Below are 11,967 nucleotides of genomic sequence, written 5' to 3' on the forward strand. Positions count from 1 at the left end.
CCTATTTAATCTCTAAATGTGTAACTCAGCCTGTGACCTCATTTTTCAGGCACCAGCCCTAAACACAGTATTCTAAGAATTGGGCAGCCACACTCTGGTGGCCCACCTTGAGCTTGTCCTCAACCAGAAACATTAGGACTCGTCCCCTGACCCACAGTTTTTTACCTGACAACTCGCTGGCTTCCTGCTATGTTTAGAAATAGGACAGGGAGGGGTAAACCCAGCTGATATTACTCTCTGGAGTGTTTCCTTCCACTTTAAAAAGAATGTTGTTTTTTTTTTAAATTAGTGTATTATTCCACTGGGCTTCCGTGACATAATGTCATAACCTGGGTTGCTTAAACAGAAGACATTTGTTTCACACAGTTCTGGAGGCTGAGAAGGCCAAGATCAAGATTCTGACTGACTAGGTTCCTGGTGTTCCATTCATGGGGTTCTCAAGGCAAGAATACTGAAGTGGTTTACCATTCCCTTCTCCAGTGATTTTCATTCTGTCTGCCCTCTGAAGAACTGACTCATTTGAAAAGACCCTGATGCTGGGAAGATTGAAGGTGGGAGGAGAAGGGGATGACAGAGGATGAGGTGGTCGGATGGCATCACAGACTTGGTGGACATGAGTATGAGTAAGCTCCGGGAGTTGCTGTTGGACAGGGAAGCCTGGCATGCTGTAGTCCATGGGATCACAAAGAAGGGGACAAGACTGAGCAACTGAACTGAGGTTCCTGCTGAGACCTCTTTTCCTGGCTTGTATATGGCGCCTTGTTATGTCCTCACATGCCTTTTTCTAAGTGTGTGCTCAGGAAAAGAGAGAGAATGAGCACTCTGGGATAATTTTTTATAAGGACACTAGTCCTGTCTGATCAAAGCCCCACCCTATGACCTCATTTAAACATCATTACTTACTTACCTAGAGTCTCCATCTCCAAATACAACCACACTGGTAGTCAGGGCTTCACAAACCTTCATTTCAAAACCCTAACGGTAACCCTAATTTCATCTACCCCTTCCATTCATCTTGCATAATCTTTATGTTGCTGATTATCATAATCACATTTTCCAATTCTATTTTTTTCATATATTCTTATTATTTAAAAGTTTGGGATAATTCAAAGACATATAGTGAAGAAAGCTTAAAATTATCCAAGTAATCACTATTAAATTTTATAGTGCATCCTCTTTCAGTATTTTTCAATGCATTTCTATATATTATGTATAAAATATAAACTAACAGAGTGGACTATACAAAACTTAATAGGCAGTGTTTGTCTCTTAGCATGGTATCATAAATATTTCCCCAAAGTGACTCAAAATTACTTGATCACATATTTTAACAACTGCCTAATATTTGATAACCTGGCAGCATCATGATTTATTTATTCTGCTGTTGATTCCTTCTAGTGTATTTTTCATTTAGTTATTATATTGTTTATCTCTGTTCTTCAAAGCACCTAGCTCTTTATTAAACGTTTCTTGTATCCTCTCAGTCTGTGCCTCCATTCTTTTTCTGAGATCTTGGGTCATTTTTACTGTTATTACTGTGGATTCTTTTTCAGGTTGATTGCCTATCTCCACTTCACTTAGTTGTTATTCTGGGATTGTATCTTGTTTCTTCATCTGGAACATATCCCCCTGCTGTCTCATTTTGTCTGATTTTCTGTGTTTGTGGTCTCCATTCCTCAGGCTGCAGGATTGTAGTTCTTCTTCTGGTGTCTGCCCCCCAGTGGATGAGGTTGGTCCAGGGGCCTGTGCAGGCTTCCAAGTGAGAGGAACTGGTGCCTGCCCACTGGTGGGTAGAGCTGGGTCTTGTCCCTCTGGTGGGCAGGACTGTGTCAAGGGGTATGTTTATAGGTGGCTGTGGGTTCAGGCTAACTTTATACAGCCTATCTGCTGATGGTGGGGCTGTGTTCCCACCCTGTTGGTGGTTCGGCCTGAGGTGTCTCAGCACTGGAGCCAGGTCTCAATGCCAAATTGGTGACTTCTGGGAGCGCTCACTCCAATGAATATTCCCTGGGGCCCCTGCCACCAGTGTCCTTCTCCCACAGTGAGACACAGCCACTCTCTGCCTCCTCAGGCCTACTCAAAGGTAGGCCTGGGCCATGCTCCTATGGAGTCACTGCTTTGCCCTGGGTCCCAGTGCATGTGAAACCTCTTGGGCACCCTCCAGTAGTGGAGTCTCTGTCTCACCCAGTTCTGTGAAGTGCCTGCACTCAAGCCCACTGGCCTTCAAAGCCAAATGTTCTGGAGGCTCCTCCTCCCAATGCCACGTCCCCAGGCTGGGGAGCCTGACTTGGGGCTCAAAACTCTCACTCCTATGGGAGAACCTCTGTGATATAATTATTTTCCAGTATGTGGGTAGCAGGTATGGAATATGATCATATCATGAAAAGACCCCTCCCTGGTGGCTCATATGATAAAAGAATCTGCCTGCATTGTGAGAGACCTGGATTTGATCCCTGGGTTGGGAAGATCCCCTGGAGGAGAGCATGGCAACCTATTCCAGTATTCTTGCCTGGAGAATCCCCATGGACAGAGGATCCTGGTGGGCTACAGTCCATAGCATCTCAAAAAGTTGAACACGACTGAGCAACTTACCAGCAACGCATCATCTCATTGTGGCTTCCTTTTTGTCTTGGGTGTAGAGTGTCTTTTTTGGTAGATTTGAGTCTTTTTTGTCAGTGGTTGTTCAGAAGTTAGTTGTGATTTCAGTGTTTTCGTGATAAGCGAACTCAAGTCCTTCTACTCCACCATCTTGTCTCCTGCCTCTCTGTTGGAGTCTTGATATGAACATTTATTTGAAAACGTCTAGTTCTATCCTCTTTCTTTGATAATAAGAGATGATTTGATTGATAAAGGTGTGTCCCCTTCTCTTGAATCACTCTATCTTTTCCATGACTTTTCATGACATCCAGGCTTATCTGCTTTTACGAGTTCACTTGAGTCTGAAAATTATTGAGATCTCCATCTAAACAGTAAATAAAGAAAAAGCTTAAATTTGCTGTAGTTTATTTACATCTAGAAATTGATGGAAAATAATGTAGATGTGATAACATGAGTAGTTACAGCAGAGAGCTTCACCTATGCGCCTATGAGTTTTCTCTACATCTCCACTGTGGCAACCAGAGCACACCAGTGAAAGTGCTAGTTGCTCAGTCCTGTCCACCTCATTGAAACATCATGGAGGGCTCCTTTGTTCATGGAATTCTTCAGGCAAGAAACCTGCAGCGGGTAGCCGTTCCCTTCTCCTGGGACTCTTCCTATCCCAGGGATTGAACCCAGGGATTGAACCTGCACTGCAGGCAGATCTTTACCATCTGAGCCACCAGAAAAGCCCAGAGCACTCCAGTCATCACCCCAAATCCAAGATTCCCCTCATGAAGAGTCAGCCACAGCAATGCCTTATATTTGCTCAGATTGTCCAGTCAAATGGACCATAATGGCTAATATTTTTGAATGTTTGTATTGTGCCACTCACTGTTCTGACCTATTTAAGTGTAAATTGGGAAGAAACACTTTAGAAAGACTCCTATTATTTGTAGTCTCCTCTTCTAGAATGTTTCCTGGAAAAATTACTGAGATTGAGTTTTGATCTCTTCATCCTCTGGCCATGTAATTTATCATCTAAATTGAGATACTTTAAAACTGAAAAAGAAGACTGATAATTATGAGACAACAAGAGTAAACTGGGACTGTTCCAGCTGAACTGGAATAGATGGCCACTGGAATCACAACACACCCCTGCCTCCAGTTATGCTTGCTCTGAGTTAGATTCATTATAGGTGCTCAAATTACTCTCTTCACTGCTGCTGCTGCTGCTGCTGCTAAGTCGCTTCAGTCGTGTCCAACTCTGTGCGACCCCATAGACAGCAGCCCACGAGGCTCCCCCATCCCTGGGATTCTCCAGGCAAGAACACTGGAGTGGGTTGCCATTTCCTTCTTCAATGCATGAAAGTGAAAAGTGAAAGTGACCAACATTTGTAGGGACTGCCTAATAATGTACATGTTTACCATTATTTAATCATTTCTTCCTTTCAATCTTCATCTATTAAATGTAATTCTATATTAAATTTATTTTATTCATGAAATGGCATCCTTAATATATATTTTTCATTTGGACTAGTCTCAACATAAAAAATAGGGCTTCCCAGATGGCTCTGTGGTTGAAATCTGCCTGCCAAGCAGGAGACACAGGTTCAATCCCTGGGTTAGGAAGATTCTCCTGGAGTAGGAAATGGCATCCTGCCCAAATCTAGGACAACTTGCAGCAAAATAAGCAACGAAGTAATAGATAAAATGAAATAGGAATATGTAAGTTTATGGTAGCCTAAAGAAACTAATATTAATTCATTAAGATTAATAAATTGAAATTTTGAGGTACAGAATATATCTAATATCTCAAAGTAGTTTCTTGCCTAATCAGTATTAATTATAAAGGGAAAAAAGAATGACTTTACAATGGAGAAAGCTGGTGGATACCACCTCAGTGAAGTATTTAAAGTTAATATAAACACTAATAAGACTAATCAAACTGGGAATTTCCTGATGGTCCAGTGGAGAAAACTCTGCACTTCTACTGCAGAAGACACAGGTTCGATCCCTAGTTGGAAAACTAAGATCCCACAAGCCATGTTGTGTGGCCAGAAAAAGATAAAAAAAAAAAAAAAACCTAGTTAAATGTATGTGCCACACAATTAGATTTAATGAAAAGAACACACCATCACTTCTGTGATATTCTTACCAAAGTCGCATAACCTGCATCAAATCTTAAGGGAACAGCAGATTTACCCAAGTTGAGGTATCCAGTGTTAATACAAGGGTACTGGTCTGTAGTCTTCAAAAGCAGAATGACTGTAAAAAGCAAGGGAAGAAAGGGGAATTGTTTTTTTTGTTTTTACTTTACAATATTGTATTGGTTTTGCCATATATCAAAATGAATCCACCACAGGTATACATGTGTTCCCCATCCTGAACCCTCCTCCCTCCTCCCTCCCCATACCATCTCTCTGGGTCATCCCAGTGCACCAGCCCCAAGCATCCAGTATCGTGCATCGAACCTGGACTGGCGACTCGTTTCATATATGGTATTATACATGTTTCAATGCCATTCTCCCAAATCTTCCCACCCTCTCCCTCTCCCACAGAGTCCAAAAGACTGTTCTATACATCAGTGTCTCTCTTGCTGTCTCATATACAGGGTTATTGTTACCACCTTTCTAAATTCCATATATATGCGTTAGTATATTGTATTGGTGTTTATCTTTCTGGCTTACTTCACTCTGTATAATAGGCTCCAGTTTCATCCACCTCATTAGAACTGATTCAAATGTATTCTTTTTAATGGCTGAGTAATACTCCATTGTGTATATGTATCACAGCTTTCTTATCCATTCATCTGCTGATGGACATCTAGGTTGCTTCCATGTCCTGGCTATTATAAACAGTGCTTCGATGAACATTGGGGTACACGTGTCTCTTTCAATTCTGGTTTCCTCAGTGTGTATGCCCAGCAATGGTATTGCTGGATCATATTGAAGGAGACTAAAGAGCCATGACAACCAAAACACATGTTATTTTGAACTGCATCCTTTTACCAAAAAGACATTATTAAGACATTTGGCAAAATGAATATAGTGTGAGGACAAGATGGTAGTAATGTATCAGTGTTAATTTCCTAATTTTGAAGGTTATTTTGTGGTTATGCAGAAAAATGTATTCATCAGTAAGAAATTCACTGTAATGTATTCCAAGGATGATAATTTGTTGTTGTTGTTCAGCCACTTAAGTCATATCTGACTCTTTGTGGCCGCACGGACTGTAGCATGCCAGGCTCTTCCGTCCTCCACTATCTCCCAGAGTTTGCTCAAATTTGTGTCCATTGAGTCAGTGATGTTATCTAACCATCTCATCCTCTGCCACCCCCTTTTCCTTTTGCTCCAGTCTTTCCCAGCATCAGGGTCTTTTCCAGTGAGTTGGCTCATATCAGCAACTTACTCTCCAATAGGATAGGAAAGTTCTTTGTATTCTAGTTTCAGTTTTTGAAAGTTGGATATTGTTTCAAACTAAAAAAAAAAAGAAAAAATTTACATGATGCAAAGGTGTGAGCATTATAATGATTCTTCATACAAATTGCTAAGTTGCTTTTCCAAAAGGGATGTACCTCGTCTTATAACTATGCAGTTCCATTTTTTCCTATTAAATTTTTGTCAGGTAAGCCAGGCACTCACTGCATTCAAAGACCTTATTTTCAGCCCTACCTGTCACACTTTATAATAGAAGTGCTGATTTTCATGAACTCACTTATTATCTCAAAGTGGGGGTAATCACTCATTGTATCATTAGCTGATAATGACTAGATGAGTTGATTGAGCTGTAAATGACTCTGGTTCGAGATTGCAGCTCTAGCTGATTAGATAAATATGCCACATATTTCATTTTGATCATATCAATTTCACTATCATTTGACTGAAATGTCTTCCTTCAACCTAAAGTTCTCATTAAGGCATGGTAATTTCTCTGAAATATGACTGTATGCATGACTTCTATCAGCCAAAACCAATAGTTACAGAAAAGGAAGGTTATTTTACATTTTAGCAACTGCCTAGCTGTATGATTTTCCACAACTTGTGAAATCTGTAAATCCTTTGTTAGAGAGTGAATAATAATATCTTTATTGCACTGAGTATACATATGCGGTAGGGCAGACAGACCATTACGGCTTTAACTGAATGTCTTGTCTAGTTTAAGAACTGGGGCAAACAGATTTGGGGAGGGGGTGTATCCCCAGTAAGCCCTAAAAAATAGCTCTCTTTGGCACCTCGTGTGTGTTCATTATTCAGTCGTGTACTATGCTTTGCAACCCCATGGATTGTAGCCCGCCAGGCTCCTTTGTCCATGGAATTCTCCAGGCAAGAATACTGGAGTGGATTGCCATTCCCTTCTCCAAGGGATCTTCCCTATCCAGAGATTGAACCCACATGTCCTGCATTTCAGGCAGATTCTTTACCATCTGAGCCACCACAGAAGCCTATGTTGGGTAGTATTTAGACTTTGTAGCCAAAGTCTTCACTAACTTTAAAGTATATATGAATCTTGTTAAAATGCAGATCTGGTTCAGCAAATCTGGGGTGGGGCCTGAGAGTCTGCATCTCTAACAAGATCCCGGAAGATGCCGATAGTGCTTGTGCACAAACCACACTCACAGTGAAACAAGTAGCCAGCAAAGAGCCCACTTATGCTGTTTCATCAGGAATGTACCTCAGAAGTTGTGTGTGAGGCTTGACACGTTGGTGAACCTGCTTCTCTCTGGAGCCTCACTCATCCACCTGCATAAGAGTGGACTTGTGCAAAGGCCAGCTGAGTGGACCATGACAACAGCCACAGGGAACAAATTTATTAGACCAAGCTGTGTACTTAAGAAAACAGACAAAAATTTGTCTTGTTGGTGCAGTGGTCTTCATTAGAATGTGGCCCATATCTCTTATTTTTCTCCCAAATCATCTTGTACAACCTGGGGAAAGCAAGTCCTTGCCATCCCTAGGAAAGGGAAAATGAGAAATTGTGGGATCTCAGGAGCTACCTTGGACACTTCAAGGTTAATAGGAAACTTGTCTGGTTGGATGAGCCACAGATTGACCCAAGGTTTAGGTTTAAGTTTATTCAGTCATTTTTCTCAATGTTGGGATAAGAGAAGGTGCTTCTTTAACAGGAGTTGAGTGTTACTTAGTCTTTTCTGTGAATAACCTTGATTCAGAATTTTTAGGGATGCAGTTCGCTTAATGCTAAACAGGCACGTAAGCATTTCAAAGGCTTAATAAGCCAACATTTTCTACTTTAAGTGGCTTCTGTTAACCTTTGGAAATTGGGTAATATCATCCCCATTATATTGATCTGTAAATTGAGACTCTAGGAGGTAGTTAACTTAACCAACCTCACATGTTAATGAATGATGGAAGTGGGATTTGAATTCTACCTTTGTGATTTTTTGAAGCTCAGTGGCCTTCCAATGTCATACTTCTAGTGTTCTTTACTAAGGATACTTGTATAGGAAATGTATTTTAGTCCAAACCAGTAGGACGTTGGTGATATTCTAGAATTTTATTGCTTGACCAAAATTATGCAACTATTAAGAGATTGAGAAAGAATTCAAAGCCAGGTCTCATCAACTGTACAGGCTTTGCATTATACCCATTTCCTCTAATGATCCAAGATTCATGCTGCCAACAGCAGTAATATGAATATTGCCTCATACTTGTACAACACTTAAAAGTTCTCAGAGTTGTCATTTTAGTCCCCTAAGAGCCCCAAGAGGTAAGTAGGGCAGGCCTTTCCTGCAGTTCACAAGTTAGGAAATCAAGATTGAAAGTTAAACCCAGGGGCTCACAATCAGGAAGTGGTGACCCTAGAATCAGGTCTTGGGAGCAAATTCCATGGGCCCACAGCCTTAACTGTCATCACAAGACCTCAGTGTATCTCTGGGTCACTTTTTAAATGGGCAGATCCCCTTCTGTGTCCGGAGATTTCTTTTGAAGCAGCATTTTAGAAACTAGTCAAGACTGTGTTCTGCTTTTAGATTCCTAAGATAATGGCAGCTGTCTTAATAGGTAGTTTTTGAATACCTACAAAGCATAAACATGAAAATGACATGGGCCCTGCCTTCAAGACATGAAAAGACATAAATATAACAGACATGAACAAAACAAAAAATTCATTTGAGTCTATATGTAAAGAAGAAACTTGAGGCAAAGATGTAAGTGAGAAATAAAAAGACTCTACCCTGAAAGAGGCACTTTGTCCATTGCAGGTGACTTTTCTTTTTAAGGACAAGTACCATTATGTTTGAAGAAGGCAATGGCACCCCACTCCAGTACTCTTGCCTGGAAAATCCCATGGACGGAGGAGCCTGGTAGGCTGCAGTCCATGGGGTTGCTAAGAATCGGACACGACTGAGCGACTTCACTTTCACTTTTCACTTTCATGCGTTAGAGAAGGAAATGGCAACCCACTCCAGTGTTCTTGCCTGGAAAATCCCATGAATGGAGGAGCCTGGTAAGCTGCAGTCCATGGGGTCACTAAGAGTCAGACACGACTGAAGCAACTTAGCAGCAGCAGCAGCAGCAGCAACCATTATGTTAGGGCTTCCCTGGTGGCTCAGACGGTAAAGCGTCTGCCTGCAATGAGGGAGACTTGGTTTTGATCCCCAGGTTGGGAAGATCCCCTGGAGAAGGAAATGGCAACCCACTGTACTACTCTTGCCTGGAAAATCCTGGAGGGAGGAGGCTGGTATGTTACAGTCCATGGGGTCGCAGAGTCGGACATGACTGAGCAACTTTACTTTCACCATTGTGTTGGTTCACAGCAATTTGGTTCTTAATTTCTCTTTTCTGTGTCCAAAAGCCCAAATGAACCAGGCAGAAATCCTTTGGAATCTTACCCTTGAGTAGCAATTACTGTTAGCCCTACTCAGAGTAATCTCCAGTACCCTTGTTGGATGGCTACACTCCATTTGTTTTAAAAAAAACAAAGAAGTAAACAAGCAAAACACCTCTTCCCCAACATGCTGAATTCTCATCCTGCTCCAAGCCTTCACATGTAAATACTCTTACCTCTGGAATGCTGTTCCTTTCAGTTCTTCAAGTCTTTAGGTCTCAGCTTAGCCTCATGCACCCTGGGAAACTTGTTGAATTGTCCACATCTGGAGTAAAACATATAGTGGTCTGTACAGCTTAGGCTGTGCTGCAATGACAAACATCTCCAAATCTCAGTGGCTTAATAAAAAAAATGAACATTTATTTCTGATATATACTGTGTATCCTTTGAGACTAAATAGGGCTCAGTTTCATATCATCCACCTTTGGGGTCTAAGCCCAGATATGCAATAATGCCAGTCACCATAAGTAAAAAGGCTTTCCACCTAGATATGATTTGTGTTACTTCCACCCATATTTCATTAGCCAAAATTAAGTTGAGAATTCCCTGGAGACCCAGTGATTAGAACTCAGTGCTTTCACTGCCAGGGCCCAGGTTCAATCCCAGGTCTAGGGAACTAAGATCCCACAAGCCATGTGGCCAAAAAATAAAAACAAAATAAGTCATGCCAAACTTTAAAGAGGTAAAGAAGTGCAATCCTAATTTGTGCCACAGAGACCCAGAATCTCAGTAAATGTCACTGATAATCAGCACAGACCTCTTCCTATTTGCTCTCAGAATCCAGTAATAACAACAATTGCAATACTTGTTAAATACTCAGTTGCGATTATCTGATTATGGTCTGTGTCCCCTCACTAGATTCAAAGCTTCTTTGGACAGCTATTCAACTCTCTTTTCATATCCAGTAGTTGCCATAGTGTGTGGCATATATTCAGTGAAAAAGCTTGAATTAAGGAATCTATGTCCTATTTTTTTTTAATGCAGGTTTGTATCTTTAAATGTATGATTTCAAAACAATTATAATTCAAAATGCTATTTAGGTCTTATGTTCCTTAGGAAGGATATACATATAGCCTTGAGCTACAATTCTGAATTTGCTTTTGAATGCAAATATTTTAACAAGTATAACACATAGAAGCTTGAACTATGAATTATTTCTAGCAGATTATGTAAAATATCTTGTTTATCCCAGAGATCCTAAATTAGATGGAAGAAAAAATTGTCTTTAAAAATATATCTCTCAAATTTTGTATTTGTCCTCAGCTTGTCTTGAAGATGAGTCAAAAGTCAGAACCACAGTATTTAAGAAAGAAAAATGATATTTATTTCACTTTCTTAGTTATGAGTGTTAATATAACAAGTAAATGCAAAAGATAAATTATGCATTGTAAGCTTCTATGTTTATGGTTAGGTATTAATTTTCTTGGATATGTCAGGGCTTTAAAAGAAATCAGTTGAATTTCTTTTTTTTAAGTAATTTTAAATTTATTTATTTTATTTTTGGCTGTCCTGGGTCTTCACTGCTGCTTGGGCTTTTCACAAGTCGACGCAAGCAGGGGCTACTTCCCAGTTGCAATATGTGGGCATCTCACTGGCCTGGCTTCTCTTGTTTCAGGGCATGCGCTGTAGGGCACAGGGGCTTCAGTGGTCACAGCATGTGGGCTCAATAGCTGTGGCAAACGAGCTCAGTTGCTCTGAGGCATGTGGGATCTACCCGGATCAGCGATCAAACCCATGTCTCCTGCACTGGCAAGCACTTTCTTTACCCTGAGCCACCAAGCCCAAGATCAGTTGAATTTCTACCTCAAAAAAGTCAATTTAGGAAATAACTCACTCATTTATTGTTGGATTCAACCAAAATGGTAAATTCTCTAAAATATCCAGCTGCTAACAAGTAGCTTGAACAAATTAAATGACATGTTCCCAGCAAGCTGGTGTTTATAAACATAGCTATGAGAAACTTTTGGAAAATGCACAAAGTGTAAATTTGTAATAAAAACTACAGTTCACTGAAATGTCACATTTCCTTAACAAACTTGTTTTCAGAGAAATCACGTCATTTTTTTTAAGTGCTAATTTTTTTAAGTGTTAATTGGATTTAACAATTATTAGATTTAGCATGAAGAATATGCCTACCAATTTTAGCTTCTCTAATTTTTAAAGTTTTTAAAAATCAGATTGGCCCTAGGAAAATCTATAGGATATATTATGTTTGTATGGTATGTTTATGTCATTATAACATTTTTAAAGTTTTATTAAAATAAATTGATTTACAATGTTGTGTTAAGTTATGCTATGCAGCAGAGTGATTCAGTTATAGATATATATATTCAGTTAAGATTTATCCTTTTTCATATTCTTTTCCATTATGGATATTGAATATAGTTCCCTGGACTATGCAGTAGGACCTTGTTGATTATCCATCCTGAAGATAATAGTTGGCATCTGCTCATACCAAACTACCCATCCTTTCCTCACCTCCTCCCACTTAGCAACTACAAATCTGTTCTCTATTTCCGTGAGTCTGTTTCTGTTTCAAATATA

The sequence above is a fragment of the Bos indicus genome, chromosome 10, assembly GCF_029378745.1.
Source record: "Bos indicus isolate NIAB-ARS_2022 breed Sahiwal x Tharparkar chromosome 10, NIAB-ARS_B.indTharparkar_mat_pri_1.0, whole genome shotgun sequence".
In the NCBI taxonomy this organism is placed as follows: domain Eukaryota; kingdom Metazoa; phylum Chordata; class Mammalia; order Artiodactyla; family Bovidae; genus Bos; species Bos indicus.